The sequence below is a fragment of the Acomys russatus genome, chromosome 23 (genome assembly GCF_903995435.1).
Source record: "Acomys russatus chromosome 23, mAcoRus1.1, whole genome shotgun sequence".
NCBI classification, from domain to species: Eukaryota; Metazoa; Chordata; class Mammalia; order Rodentia; family Muridae; genus Acomys; species Acomys russatus.
This window is the reverse complement of record NC_067159.1, coordinates 49,024,221-49,040,930: the sequence shown is the minus strand read 5'-3', so window position 1 is coordinate 49,040,930 and position 16,710 is coordinate 49,024,221.

The following is a 16,710-nucleotide window of genomic DNA, read 5'->3' as shown; positions in this document are numbered from 1 at the left end:
TAGTATGAACTTGTGATTGTAATATTTTGTCATGATGACCACACCAGATATCTGGCTAAATATTATTTGTTTGGGTTAAAGCCAAAGAAAAATCTGGTGAAACATCTTGAGTTCACTTTAGAACTTTAGAACATTCTTCACTGACTCTTCTGGTTTTCCAGACTTCACACTCAGGCTAGAGTCATACCAGAGGCTCCTTAGGTGTCTTTAATCTGCCACTTTCATCATTTAACTTTTATTTCTTCTAATTGTATGAACCAATTCCTGATATTATTGGGCTTTATTGATCTGAGAACTCTAGCCACATATGGACAGTAAAGATGGCATCATTTCTGGGTTATGACTTAGGAGCTGCCGCATAACTGAATTGAAATGTAAATGTGACTGCTAATTTACGGGATTAACCAGGAAGAGAATCCTCTGGAAATATCTGTGAAGGATTCCTTAGCTGGGTTAGTGGAGGTGGTAAGACTCACCTTAGATCACCTTGGCTGAGGTTCTGGATTAAAAACAAAAGCAAGCAGAGTACCACTCTCCTCTTTCTTCCCTCTCTCTCTACCCCTCCCTCTCCCCTCTTCTTTCTGACTTAAGAAACAGCTGTAACCAAGTATCTCGAGATCCTGCACCACAGTATCAACATGATGGATTATACCATGAAACTGTGAGCCAAAGTCGACCTTCCTTCCTTAGCCTGGCTTTGCTGGGTATTTTGTTACACTTAATAGAAAAGAAAACAACACAATATGGCTATCTAGAAAACTTTTGCTGTTATAAGAGAAACAATGTGAAAGTATTGATAATTGAGGTGATCTCGCTTTATAAAAGTGTTTTGGGGGGCGGAGAGATCGCTCAGTGGTTAAGAGCACTCACACTCATCCGCTACTCTTGCAGAAAACATGGGTGCAGCTGCTAGCATCAACATGGCGATTCACAAACATCTGGAAGTCCAGTTTCAGGAGAGTCAATAGCATCTTCTGAGTTCTGTGAGGGTATGGTTCACAAATGTACATGAAGCAAAGTAAATAAATCCTGAAAAGTTAAAAAAAAATTCTGCCCACCATTTCATTCTTGCTTCCCATTTTGCGCTTGGCTACAGCTAACCTCTGAGGAGAGAAGCTATGATACAAAGAGCTCAGATGGTGCTAAATTGATGTCTTTGGCTAACTGGTTATTTCCATCACCATCAAGTTTATACCTAAACAGAGATTCTATCTGAAGAAACAGGAAAACTTTTGATAAGTCCCTGAGCTCAACTTGACATTCATAGCGTTGTAGAAATGCTTGTTTCTGATTGTACACCATAGCTCACAGCACACCAAAAATTCTTTCCCCAAAGATTCTGTCAGGTCAGAAAAATAAAGTCTCTTCAGTTTCATCTATGAAGTTAAAAATCTAATTTTATGATGCCAAACAGAAATGTTCAGCACTATTTTGCCTTGTCTGTAGATAGTATGATCTGTTTCTCCAGAGAGGGGGTCAGACTGTGAAACCTGACTTCTGCCAGCTAGCTTCATCTTCCTGCCCAAGTTTAAGCACAGCCACCTGCAGAGAGAGGCTGGAAACTCTAAATAATTCACTAGGATATCTGTGGGGAGCCATACACTGTCTGAAGGGGCAGGCTAGTCTCATTTCTCAGAAACCCGTCTCCCCTAAACTCTCACACATCACCTTCTATAATCAAAGATGGATGCCTATAGATTTCCCAGTAACAGGATGCAGTGCGGCACCTACTTTTTGATGTCTCCAGTGTGAAAACAGAAAGATTTCAGGACAAGTATCTAAGAGGTCTGGGTCTGCTGCATTTGGACAAGGTGGGAGTTATGGCAGAAGGCATGAGTGTCAATTCTCATTTGCTCCCAAAGAAATGAGTACCACAGTCTTGCCTGATAAGAATGAATCCAGACGCAAGTGGATACACGCAATAATGATACCTTCCTTGTGCCTGCCATGATGCTATTCTACTGCCCAAATCCTATTACAGTCTCTAAATATCACTATACTGGAGACTAGAGTTCCACTCATTGGTCTGGTTCATATACATTAGGTCTATAATACTTGATAAATCTTTGCCTGGGTTATCCTGAATCTGTAATGTCTGATAATTAATCTGTGACAGAGAACATGGCACAAATGTGTGAGGACAAACTTCAAAGAAAACTAAGTGGCCTTACTAAATAGTGAGGTTAATCTCACCAAAGGAATTTGCAGGCTTAGGTAATTCAGCTTAGTAATTGAGTGAATTAGGTCATTTATGATGTTTTATACCATCAGCTTTGTTTTCCTGTTTTATTTCTCTTACTTCCTAGTACCATATTATTTTGTCTTTGGTTTTTATCTTTGGCTCTGACATCAATTACAGTTAAGCTTAACACATAATGCTTTGGTTTTGTGATGGAGACTTTGGCAGATTCACAACATGATCTAGGCTAAATGATATGCACAATATATCACTCTCTGTGTCTTCACCTCTCTCAGTCCCTCTCTCTTTTCTCTTCCTCTTATCTAATTGATAACAAAAATAAAAGTAGCTCTGTGGTGACTCAAAATCCAGCTAATATCACGTGATTGGTTTTGAATAATAGTAGTAATAGCAATAATAAAATTGGGAATTTTAAGTTCGGACCCATTTACTCTTTGTTTCTCTTGAATTTCAGGGTCAAGCTATTAATTAGAAATGTCAGGAAATTCTGAATAAAAGGATGTTTGATTCAAGCATTTGAATCAATGGAATCCTGAAGATGCATGAAAATAACTGTCTTTCATCTATCTGAATCCCAGAGAGCTGCAACATACCAGAATTACTTTAACATCAGGAAAGCATATGGAATTCAGGGAAATCTTGGTCATCTCAGAATAACAGTCAAGTAGTTTAAAGATGAAAAACAGATTCTTGCATTAATGAGGAAAAGGAACACCCCCCTCACCAACCACAGTTGGCTAGTGATTTAATTGCATAAACAAACAAAGCAAAACATCAAATATTATATCAGACTAAACTTAAAGATTTATTAGAGACATTTTCCCTTTAATTGACTGTTTAACTAAATAAGCCAGATAAAGCTATTATCCCTGGAATCTCTGAATCAATCTAAGAATTACTAAATTCTCAATCAAATTTCCCCGAGAGACCATTAATTTAGCTGTGTTGTGACGCTTGAGAAAAATAATTAAGAGAATCAATAAAAAGTGCCCTCCTCTAAAAGACGAACTGACAATGATGTTTTCAAAATGGTTTCAGTCATTCCAGTAGGCAGCGAAATTATCATGGCATTTTTCTACAGAGCACATGCTTACTCAGCCCAGAGAGTTTTAGATTCTGTTTCCCTACCTCAGGATCTCACATACCTCCACCTCTCAAAATACTGGTATCTTCTGTGTCAGTTATCTTCCTATGAGGACGCTATGGTGGAATTTCCCATGGAAGTTTCTGAATTATAGCATAGAAGGCCATGTTTACCAAGGAGATTTTGTAGTTTCCAGGAGCATCCAGAACCAAAGCTAGAGCACAGAGCAGTCTGCCACTTGTGCACTTTACTTGAAACAGGCTTTGCATATTACTGGCCAGTTACTGTCTATGCTGAATTTGGGGATTATCTGCCATGGTTAAAATGAGACATTGTGAGTCATTTTACTTTAGTAAAAACAAGTGGCGTTTATAAATATTTGGAAAGTGACAAATACCTCTCAACAGAAAGGAGCTAACAAATCACTTAGGTTTACAATGACAAGTGTAGAGCCTGCATCTCACCAGTCACCGAGGCCTGGATTTTGTCACCGTGCTAATCTGCATCTGAGAATATTCATATCTGCAGACTGGCAAGGCTAGTATCTGAAAGGCTTCCAGATTCTCATCTCACAAGCCCAGTCGCTGCTGTGATTTCTCTGTCTTTCTGTGCCTTGACTGATAACACTTCTTTTTCTGTAGGACTGGGGCACTTTGAAGACAGAAGTCAATCACTTTGCACGATAAGCATTTGTCAGGAGGAGCAAGATAGCTGGTTTAGATTGGTGTCTTCTAAGTATGGGGAGCCAGTGCCCAGGGAGAAAGCTGGGGTGGGAAATGTCTTCCAAGCAGAAGGGTAGTCATGGGCGTGCTGTGCTTTAACACCAAAAGCAAAGGTTTGTAGCCTGCACTGCCCACAGCATAAACCTCAGCACCTTGAACTGCGCATCACAACCAAAACCTGAGTGTGGAGGTCATGTAAGATGTGACAATGGGGAGTGCTTCCTGAATGTGCAACTACCAAAAACTAATTCCAAACCTAATGCACAAATGAGTCAGAGGTACCCATTACGTCACATGATGTCATTGTGGCCTTGGCTCTGACCAGGTGACACTTGGCATCCCACATTCTTCGCGGCACCAGCGGCTGCTCTGTGTAGCTCCTCGGGTCAGATGAGAGACTACTGTACTATGAATTGTCGTTTCTACTATATATACAACATTTCTTTCTGATTTTATAAAAAGTTTAATGGTTTAATTACAGAAAACCCAAACTTTTAATATTATATCTTTGTATTGGATTCAGTGTTTAATAATAAAAATAGCTGTTTGCATTGTTGACTTATTATCATTAAAATTTGTTAAATGAGTTGTGATTTGGGATCTGGCCAGAATTTCCAGTTAATTTTTGAGTTGTTTGTAACAACACCTCTGCTATTTTTCACTATGTGTTTATGAAAAGCAACATACATTCTCAGAATTGACATCTATAAAATCAAAAGTTTGGTCAAATTTGGAAATTGTTGAAGGTGTTCTAGGTCCCACAATATTAAATATTTAGCTAAGACCCAATTTTTCATGTAAAAATAAACAAGCATAAATGTCATCAGTGTTCACTTTTAGTAAATGTTAAAATACACGTATACCAAATATTTTGTTTTAAATGAATTTCTTTTTAAATTATTATTACTAAGGATCTGATTTACATAACCATTTTTTATATCTGTATCCTGAAAATTGTTCAAAATTTTATCAGGCGAAAAAAATTGAGTATTGAATGAAAAGCTAAAATACTCTGGTTGAAATTGCTCTTAGTAATTCCATAACAGGGGGACCCACAACGGCCACTTATGGAAGAAGCTAGATAAGACTGTGTAATGTGGTAACTTGGTATTTTTTAAGATTTAAGAAAAGAAATAGTGATAAAGTTGAGTTTTCAATTTGTCCTCCCTACCACATGTAGTAATTTCACAAACCCTTCTAAATGTAGAATGTACAAAATTCATACAATAAAAAATGAAAAAAAATCACTAAAACCAACGTTTTATTCTAATATTGCTTTCTGCCTTCTGAGTTATCATCTTTCGTGGTAACATGTTTTCGTTGCTTTCTTGGTAAGTGTCATTTTATTTTAAATTCAGATTATGCTTTGTTATGTATCTTAAATATTGTTATGAATGGTGCTGGAGTTAAATGTGGAATGAAATGAATTCTTTGCAAAAAAGAAAAAAAGATGAAGAAAATGTAGGGAATGAGAAATGAAGTAGGTGGCAAACGTTTTGTTGGTACTCCAACACTGCAGTTGCACCAGGACAGTGTCATGCGAGAACTAGCAACAGCTTCACCACAGCTTACTCCCCAGGAAGGAAGCTAGCAGAATGCAAATGACATTTCTTTTAATTTGGGTGCATAAACTCTCGAAAAATCACAAAGCTTTACAGAAAAAAAAATCTAGTTGTAATTAAGGGACAAGGTAAGATGTCTCCTAATTTATGTACAGAAAAATACCTCTCCTTCAAGGGTGAAAATCAAGACTTTCAAAAAAAAAAAAAAATCAAGACTTTTCAATGGGATAGGAAGATGGAGTCTGATTGAAGTAGTTTGATTGGATAAAAGAATATAAGGTTCCTAATTATATACCTACATTCTTGTTCTCAGGTGAACATTTCTCCCTTTCAGGGTCTGCTACAGTTTAAACGTGTCTCTCAAAAAAAAAAAAAAAAAAAAAAAAAAAAAAATCAAGCATTGAACTCTTTCACTACACAACAATGTGAGGAGGTGCTGTCTAAGGAGAGTGATGCCCAGAAAACTGAACGCACCTTTGCAGGATGCCTACCTTTGAAATAATATATTTACTTACTCCTTATGACTCAATTTTGTCCCGTCTGTCATAGTAGAGGAGTATATGCTAAGAAAGGTACCACTTAACTTGAATGCTGAGATCAAGACAAAGGAATTAAAATGGAGGAATAATGTCTTGACCTCACATCAATAGGGTTGTTTGGTCCCTGAGTATGAAATTAGTTAGGTATATTACTCACTAAAACATTTTGATGTTTTTCGTTATGAAATATCCTTTATCCAGATGAATAGCCAAAGCTAAAGTAGTTCTGGGTAGAAGAATGGAATCAATTTCTACAAAGGACTAATATGTAACTCAAGTATGTGTGTATATGTGTATATGTAGCATATAGATACATATATATGTATATAGACTACAATTAAATATGTATATATTTAATTGTAGTCTTTGGTTACATGAGTCCCACTCATATGAGAACTTTGAGAAATTGGCTTTCTAAATTGCTACTTAAAATGTGCAACAAGAGAAAAATAACAACACAAACATTTAAATGATAAAGAAGAGATAAAGTTTTGCCCCTGCAATTTGGATAGCATTTGTTTCACATAATCCCAATGATTTATGACTGCTTAATTATTCTCTCTCTATCCCTTGGAATACAGGGTTCCAGGGTGAAGCCGAGAAAGGGACATTTAAAGGACTTCCTGATGCAGGAAAATATTGGGTTACAGCAAAAGTGTAGCAAGAGTGGGAGGCTTAACAGCCAGGGACTTACAAAAGCCAACAGTGCCAGCACATTAAAAGGTTGACTTTAGAAAGCATTTCCCCCACTGACATGTGCATGTGGACACGTTTGCTCACCAGCTTCTCTCCTTTCTGTTGTCCAGTTCCACGTCTAGGTCTGAGCATGTAAAACAGCATCCTTAATTCTTGAACTAGCGTGACTGACACTGTTCTGACCAGATCACTTGACAGCCTAAGAAAAAAGATGAAAACAATCCTCCTGTGGCTGTTTCGATGGCTGCTCAGTAACAACAACCCATCATTTGCCTGATGCTCACAATGATAAAATGATGCGTAATATTCAGTGACAACATGGAAAGATACTATAATGGTGACACAATTTACTTGCGAGCATGGTTCTGTACTGGAAACTTTCCCAGTGTTGCATGGGTTCATTAAGGCAATTATGCCTTAAATTCCAGAAAGACATGACTGGCTTGGTCAGGGGTACTGTTAGTGATCTCCTGTTGTGCGGTGTTTATGATAGTAGCATAAAGCCAGCATGAAGTTACGTTTGCCTGGGGGATCTTGTAACTTAAGTGCTTGCCTTTTTTTTTTTTTTTTTTTTTTTTTGACACTTGTTCATATTTTTTGGGAAGAAACATATTTTTGTTGGTGTATTTGGCCAGTTTTTGCTGGGGAGAGAGAGAGAGAGAGAGAGAGAGAGAGAGAGAGAGAGAGAGAGAGAGAGAGAGAGAGAGAGAGGTATGAAGCTTACATGACTTAAAAATAATTGTAAAACTGTTCTTCCAGGGATAAGGAACCCTGTTGTCTATGGCCAAAACGGGCTATTATTTTGTACATGTTCATAACACCAAACATCTTTCTCTTAAGAATGAATGTTCTCCAAATTGCTATTTTTTTCCCCTGTAAGTCAAGAAGTCATGAAAAAAGACTGGTGTGCAATTGAAAGAAATAAATAAGGTCCGGCCTTAGATTAAGGATGCTTCGAACGTCTATCTTCCTGAAAGGCAATCAGCAGAGCTGGCTCCCTGTATATTGCCTCAATCAAATTGATTTGGATTGTGTGTGATTTGATATGCAGTCAGAACCTTTGCTTTCCTTTGTCTGAAAATTTGCATTTTATGACGGGACTTTATCTTTTGTCATGACATCACTTTCAGAAGTATCATGTGGGATGAGGGAATTTCCTCAGTGAGGCTGTACGGGAACGCAAGCTGTCGGTGCTGGCCCTACCTTTGACAATCTGTCCATGTGGAACAGATGGGAGTTTTAGGATCTCCTGGTTCTATTTCTATTTGATTACAGGCTACACAAGGACAGTTTAAATCCTGATAAGTCTGCTTCTCTTAGCTATCTCCAAATGCTGTCAGTTCATATAAACATCTACGTTAAAACGAGAGTGCACTGTTACCGTGATGTCTAGAATGAACACGTTGTGGCTCAGACGTTATCATTCAAGAGTCAAGAGATGGGAAGCAAAGCCTCTCCCCACCAACCCTTGCTCCTTCAGAAAGCAAATTTCACCCAACTTGTTTGGACATTTCTGATTCCCAAACGCTAAGCATAATGAGGGAGCCATTTGGTCATATCAGAAGACATTCTTACTTACACATACTGTCTAATCGCAAGTTGGATAAGAACACATCTTTTTTTTTGTGAATCTTTTTATTGGCAAAGTTGAGTGTACTGAACAGAATTGAGGAGCTTTAAATAAGCTCAATGATACACTTACAATACTTAAAAGATTATGCCTGTAAATGTTTTGATAGGGAACCAAATTAAATAACCATGAATCATTCAGTGTCAAGTTGAGGTATTCAAGTGTGGATTAATCCAGGGTGCTGTTTGTTAACACTAAGTCAGTAAGTAGTGCATGATTATGGGTCTCAGTTTCTGGAGACACCTCAGGTTCCCTGAATGCATCGTTTCCCTGTGTGTCCAAAGTCATAAAGAAACTGGGCAAGAGCAGTAGCCGCCCCCTTAGGGACGTATGACTTTGGACTGAACCCAGGGAAATCTCTGGCAAGTAACAAAGCAGTATTGTTTGTATACAAAAGCAAGACACTTGTTTAGAACAAATTTCAAGTGCTTAATCCATGTCGTAAAGCATAATTAGGTAAAATAAACAGCAAGTTGTAAAAGGAACTAATAATCAGAAACCTGACCCTTTATTGAAAGGGTGGTGGTTGTGACCAGATTGTTCTGCATTCAGAACACTGGGGCATGACTGCCCCTCCCCCTCTGCCCCATAATCTCTGTGCTTCGTTATTTTTATTTTGGACAGCGTCTACAGACTACTGTGTGGGAATATGTTTCAATATCTAAATTTCAGTTTTCTCTGTAGAATATCCGAGTTTAAGGCTTTTCTATACCATCCATGCATTTACTGATGAATTCAATTAATATTTTAGCAAAGACTTACTCTGTAAAATTTTGTGCAGTGTGTTATAAAAGCCATAAATAAGCATGAGCTATGACTTCACTCCAAAGAATCTGTAATAAAGTAAGAATTAAAAGTCTACCAAGAAGCTACAAAATAATATTTCACAAAAAAGTATACACACAGACACAGACACACACACACAATACACACACACACACACACACACGCACACACACAAACACACACACAAACACACCAGGAATAGTAATAGCTGCTAATGTCTCCTTCCTGTTCACTGTTCATGCTTTTCTGAAAACTCAAATGCATGGATTCATTTCATTCTTCCTGTAATCTGAGGAGGTTTATATTATTATAAACATCAGTTTACAGAAGAAACTGAGGCAGAGAGAGCAAATAATTAGTGGCAGGGCTAAGCCTTGGGACAGAGCACTGTGTGATTTTGTGCCCATTAAAGCCTTGAGTCTTCCATCCTCATACTTTGTCATGAAAGAGGTGTGTGTGTGTGTGTGTGTGTGTGTGTGTGTGTGTGTGTGTGTGTGTGTGTGTGTGTGTAGTACTGATTTCTTGTGTTTTTTATTTAGTTATAAATGTGTGTGAAAGGTATTACATACAATGAGGTCACTCAAATTACTTTTTTTCCAGAGAAGGACGCTTCTGAAAGGCCACTAGATAAAAAGATGTGACTTTTGTAGCAATGAACTACTTTTCTGACACTAAAACTAACAGCAACAAGTACAAACCACTCTCAATATTTACACGCAGACCTGGTAACCCTTTACATTTTGATATGTGTCCTTTGGGTGATATTTTTTCTTTATGCTTTGATAAACTTTTCAAATATTTTTTTCAATGAAAAGAGTTATATTTATACCCAGAAAAGCTGCACAATTATTAAGGGTTCTTTTTAAAAACAGAAAACATCCACTTAATAAATGAAAGCATAGTATTTTTACTGAACAAATGAATATCCTAATGAAAGTTATTGTATACCCGAAAAAGGGGAGATTTTATCACGATACCATATCAGAAATAGAATAAGTAGATGAAAGAATGTTCATACTCTAAACTGTAATGTTCCATATAACAAAGTTCCCTGAGAGAGCTCAGACTGGTCTTTTAAAAAAATTATTAGAATTTATTCAGATTACATCCTGAATGTTATCTCCTTGCTTGTATCTTCCCATTCCCACCCTCCCTCTCTCTTCCACCCTAATCTTCTCCCCTAGACCTCTGACAGAAGAGGACCTCCTCCCCCACCATATGGCCACAGCATATCAGGTCTCATCTGGATAGCCTGCTTTCCCTTCCTCTGTATGCCTCCTGGCCTCCCCACCAAGGGGCAATGATCCAATCAGTAGCATCAGAGTTGATGTCAGAGTCAATCCCTGCTCAGTCCTATACTTGCTCAGCGCCACCAGACAGCCAATGTCCCTAATATTTCCCTATTTAATATGATGGAACTGTTGGCTTCATTCCTGGGGTTCCATAATTCAGCTAATTTTCTTTCATTTTGGTGAACTACCTTATAATTATCTTTTGTTTCTATTTCAAAGAAGCTTTCTTTTTATTATTTTATTAAGATCTCAGTTTGAGTTTAAATTATGTATCAGAAATGTTTAATTAAACGAACCGCTCTGGCTAGTTTCTTTACTCTCTTTCTAAAGGTTTGGTATTTTATTTGTTGTCTGTCTTTGTGTCTCTCATTATTCACTACTGACATTGGACCTGCTGTCCACAAACAGTGCAAATTGACTGTTTCTAAGACTCCCATTAATGTTCATTTTGACACCACTTTCAGACCTCAGACTTTATGGCAGCCAAAGTTATATGATCAGATCATAAATGGCAGAGACATGTTCAGGAGAAGGGCATATGGACCAGTAAACATGTAGCTCCATCATTAATTTCTTATTTTAGAAGAAATTAGTCACACACAAACCCATCCAGGCAGGAAAATAATAAAGGCACATTTATTGAAAATCTGGGACATTAAAAAAGACATAAACGGAAATGGAGGCCAGTTGTAGAGAATCTTGAAGAAAATGCAAATTAAAATTTGCCTCATGCTCTATAGTTTTCAAGGTACTGTGACAGGTACTGCTTCTTTATTCTTATGACAATTCTGAGAAATAGATATTATCTCACCTTTACAAGAGACTTAGAATGATTATGTCCTGTGCCTGGGGCATCCAGTTGTCAAACAGATGATCCAAAATGTATTTTTCTACCTCAAAGAGAAGCAAACATTTGTGCTCATGAGGCTTAATCTATTGGTAATTGCATGATGATATACAATGAAAATCAGTTTTTAGAAGCATTTTTGGGTTACTCTTTTACTTACCATAGCCTAGGTAACTTACAAACTCCACAAATTTACTATGCATGGTTTTGGAGATTGAGAAATACAAGATCAAGTCACTAGCAGATTGTTTCTCTTTCATAATGAACTTTAACCACACCCGACATGAGGTGGAACAAACAAGGTCATTGGAGACTCTGTTACAGAGGTGTAAATCTCACTCACCCTCTTGATTTAATTGCTTCTGGAAGGTATCACCTCTTAATATTATTGCCTAGGGGATTTCAATATGTCACTCTTACAGAGACACAGTCAATAGCAATAAGAAAGAAGCATACATTCCGAGACTCGAAGCATCATACTAAGTCATGGTGTGTACATTATCCAGGCTACACAGATTTCCCTCTTTTCCCATTTCCGTGCTAAACAACATGAGACTCCTGCACCCCATTTTCATATGCTTTTGTATTCATCTTGAAATTGGACAGGATGTGTATGTAAAATACTTAGGATGGCTACCACCCAGAAAACTTGTAACAAATTGTAGCTATCCTCAACCTTAAGCATCTGCCTGTAAACCAGATCCTCTATGGGATGATGTGAATTCCCCTTTGCTGACACTGGGATGGGTTGTTTCCTCTGAGCTGGAGAGAACGAGAGCTCAGAAAGGCGAATTCTAACAACCTTCACAGAAATCTTACTTTTTATTGAAGCACTGTTAGCACCCATGTCATAAAACTTTCTTTATATTTGTCTCCGTGATGTTGACAGCACTCGATGGGTTGTACTCCTGTAGTCAGTACCTGCAGCAGTTCTTTGTTCTGTTTGCAGGATTTCTAGACTACAGACAGAGACTGCTGACTGTTTATTGATGGTAGCAATGATTTTAATGATGTTGGTTACATAACAGATCAGGGAGCAGAGTGACAGAAAGTTGTTCATTGAGCCAAAGAAAATGCTTTAGATTAATTCTAGCCTGGGGAGAAAGTTCTATCATCTTCTCACAAAGAAAGTGATGTGGTAGAGCTTACCTTGAAACAACCCACCCAGAGTAATTCTTAATCATTTTGCTTACTTCTATTCTGCGCTCTGCTAACACTAGATATTCTGGATTAGCTAGGACTCCCTGAAAAGCTGACGCTGCTCTGAGGATCCAATGGCCTAAATTTTATTTTTCACTCTGTTGCTGACACCCCTATGATGTGGAAAAGGAGACATCAGAAGGGTGAGACTTCATTGGTTATGCCATCTTTTGCACTACATATGGACCTGGGAGTGTCTGAGACAAGGAGTAAAAGAGGGTAGCATTATCTTCTGAATGCAATTCAGCTTCCAAGTCCAGGAAAATTTTGATATGTCACTTGTGATTTGTTTAGACCATTTAAAAACTTGAACTGTGCCTCAATGTAAAGATAAAGTACAAGAAGTGTTTTCCACAATCTTTTAAGACCAACAAGCTTCTTAATGATTCCTGTTACTAATCATGGACCTCAGTGTGTATCACTAGGAAACAAGGGCCCTGATAGTGTGGACTCAGTAAAGTCCACTCACATGCAGATGACGGCACTGTAGTAACAGATCGGGGTTATTCACTCATTACTTTCCCTTCTTTCTTCCTTTTCCCCCTCTTTCTCCTCCTCCTTCTCCTCTTTCCTCAGCCTCTTCCTTTGTTCATGTATCTAGTGATTGAGCCTCGGGTTGTGACATGATAGGCAGTAATCTACCACTAAGGTACATCTACACATCTCTTTTTATTTTTGTATTATAGACTGAGTCTCCCTAGGATGTACATGATCATCTTGAACTTGGAATCCTCATGCTCCAGTTTCTGGAATAGCTGGGATTAGAGGCTTGCCTCTCTAAGCTTGAGTCTCTTATTCTACATGTTAGGAACCCTGAAATTACTATAGTAGTTTAGGATTTAGGAACTTTGTATCCATTTTATTATCTACCACATTTCTGCAAAGCCTTTTCTTTATGCTATTACCATTTTCACAGTTAGTGATTGACTTCAAAACCACCACAGTTATAATCTCACACAGGCATGATAGACCTGAGGAGTAGATTAAGGGTCAAGTTTTAAGTTCTGGAACATTGAGAAATTACTTAACAAGGAATAATGATTCCAGGTATTGCCTGGCACAGGACTGCCACTTGCAGAGGCTGGCTTTTTAAAAAATATGTTTTTAAGCTTTATTTGTCTATGAGTGTTTTGTCTGTTAAAGAGGACATCAGATCACATTATGGATGGTTGTGAGCCACTGTGTGGTTGCTGGGAATTGAATTCAGGACCGCTTGAGGAGCAGGTGGCGTTCTTAACCACTGAGCCATCTATCCAGCCCCCAGATGCTGGCTTTTGAGTAAAACCCTACAGAGAGTGAGGGAGTTTGACTTGTACTTTTCTAGCCTGAGAGTGCTCAAAAGAGTGCAAATGACAAAGAAAGGAACTGGTGACAGGAGGTGATGCATGGGTTTCTGGAGTATTAAGGAAGCCAGTATGATAGAAAAGTAAAGAGTAATGGGTAAAGTGTAGTGATGAGGTTTAAGGGCCCAGTAATAGGCTAGGAGAGGAGACCCAGACTCTAGAACCCTGATTTATGAAGTCACTATGAAGACTGTGATTTTTTTTTAATGTTTTTCTGGAGTTTATTGGGATGAAGTGAAGTTTTTTTTTTAATTAAAAAAATTTTTTAAATTAATTCAGTCTTGTTACATCTCAATGGATATCCCATCCCTTGTATCCTCCCATTCTTCCCTCCCCCCCCCCATTTTCTCATTATTCCCCTCCCCTATGACTGTTCCTGAGGGGGATTACCTCCCCCTGTATATGCTCATAGGGTATCAAGTCTCTTCTTGGTAACCTGCTGTCCTTCCTCTGAGTGCCACCAGGTCTTTCCCTCCAGGGGACACAGTCAAATGTGAGGCACCAGGGTATGTGAGAAAGTCATATCCCACTCTCCACTCAACTGTGGAGAATGTTCTGACCATTGGCTAGATCTGGGTAGGGGTTTAAAGTTTACCGCCTGTATTGTCCTTGGCTGGTGCCTTAGTTTGAGCGGGACCCTTGGGCCCAAATCTGCCTTTCATAATGTTCTACTTGTAGGTGTCTAGGACCCTCTGGATCCTTCTACTTTGCTATTCTCCCATGCTTCTCTCATTTAGAGTCCCAATAGGATTTCCTCCTCTCTGTCCCAGTTTCCTGGTAAGTGAATGCTTTCGAGGGACATGCCCCTTGGGCTAGTATGCAGATATAAGTGAGTATATACCATTTGATTCTTTCTGCTTCTGGGTTAACTCACTCATTATGATCATTTCTAGCTCAATCCATTTATCCACAAATTTTGGGAATTCCTTGTTTTTAATAGCTGAGTAGTATTCCATAGTGTATATGTACCACAGTTTCTTTATCCATTCTTCTACTGAGGGACACTTAGGCTGTTTCCATGTTCTGGCTATTATGTATAAGGCTGCTATAAACATGGTTGAGCAAATTTTCTTGTTGTGTGCTGGAGCATCTTCTGGGTATATTCCAAGGAGTGGAATAGCTGGGTCTTGAGGAAGCCCTATTCCCAGTTTTCTGAGATAGCACCAGATAGATTTCCAAAGTGGCTGTACTAGTTTGCATTCCCACCAGCAATGAAGGAGTGTTCCTCTCTCCCCACATCCTCGCCAGCATATGGTGTTGCTTGAATTTTTGATCTTAGCCATTCTGATGGGTGTAAAATGGAATCTCAGAGTTGTTTTGATTTGCATTTCCCTGATGACTAAGGAGGTTGAGCATTTCTTTAAGTGTTTCTCAGCCATTTGATATTCCTCTGTTGAGAATTCTCTGTTGAGTTCCAAGCCCCATTTCTCAATTGAGTTATTTAGTTTGATGGTGTTTAATTTCTTGAGTTCTTTATATATTTTGGATATTAGACCTTTGTCAGATGTAGGGTTGGTGAAGATCTTTTCCCAGTCTGTAGGCTGTCTCTTTGTTCTCTTGACAGTGTCTCCTGCCTTACAGAAGCTTCTCAGCCTCATGAGGTCCCATTTATTAATGGTTGACATTAAGGCCTGGGCCGTTGGTGTTCTGTTCAGGAAGTTGTCTCCTGTGCCAATATGTTCCAGGCTCTTCCCCACTTTTTCTTCTAAGTGACTTAGTGTCTCTGGTTTTATGTTGAGGTCTTTAATCCACTTGGATTTGAGTTTTGTGCAAAGTGACAAATATGGGTCCAGTTGCATTTTTTTACACATAGACCTCCAGTTAGACCAGCACCATTTGTTGAAGGTGCTATCCTTTTTCCATTGAATGGACTTGGCTTCTTTGTCAAAAATCAAGTGACCATATGTGTGTGGATTCATATCTGGGTCTTCGATTCGATTCCACTGATCAACCAGCCTGTTGCTGTGCCAGGACCATGCCGTTTTAATTAGTATTGCTTTATAGTACAGTTTGAAATCAGGTATGGAGATTCCTCCGGAGCACCTTTTATTGTACAAGATTGTTTTAGCTATTCTGGGTTTTTTGTTTTTCCATATGAAGTTCAGAATTGAACTTTCAATGTCTTTAAAAAATTGTGTAGGTATTTTGATAGGGATTGCATTGAATCTGTAGATTGCTTTTGGTAGGATGGCCATTTTTACTATGTTAATTCTCCCGGTCCATGAGCAAGGAAGATCATTCCATCTTCTCATGTCATCTTCAATCTTTTTCTTCAGAGTTTTGAAATTTTTTTCAAACAAGTCCTTCACTTGCTTAGTTAGAGTAACTCCTAAATATTTTATATTGCTTGTGGCTAATGTGAAGGGTGTGGTTTTCCTAATTTCTTCCTTTGCAAGCTTGTCATTTGTGTATAGGAAGGCTACAGACTTTTTTGAGTTAATTTTGTATCCAGCCAAATTGCTGAAGGTGTTTATCAGCTGTAGGAGTTCTCTGGTGGAATTTTAAGGGTCACTTATGTACACAAATAGGGATAATTTGACCTCCTCCTTTCCCATTTGTATACCCGTGATCTCCTTTTGTTGTCTTATTGCTCTGGCTAGAACTTCAAGCACTATATTGAAGAGATATAGAGAGAGCGGGCAGCCTTGCCTTGTTCCCGATTTTAGAGGAATTTCCTTGAGTATCTCACCATTTACTTTGATTTTGGCTATTGGCTTGCTGTATATAGCCTTTATTATGTTGAGGAAAGTGCCTTGTATCCCAGATCTCTCTAAAACTTTAAACATGAATGGGTGTTGGATTTTATCAA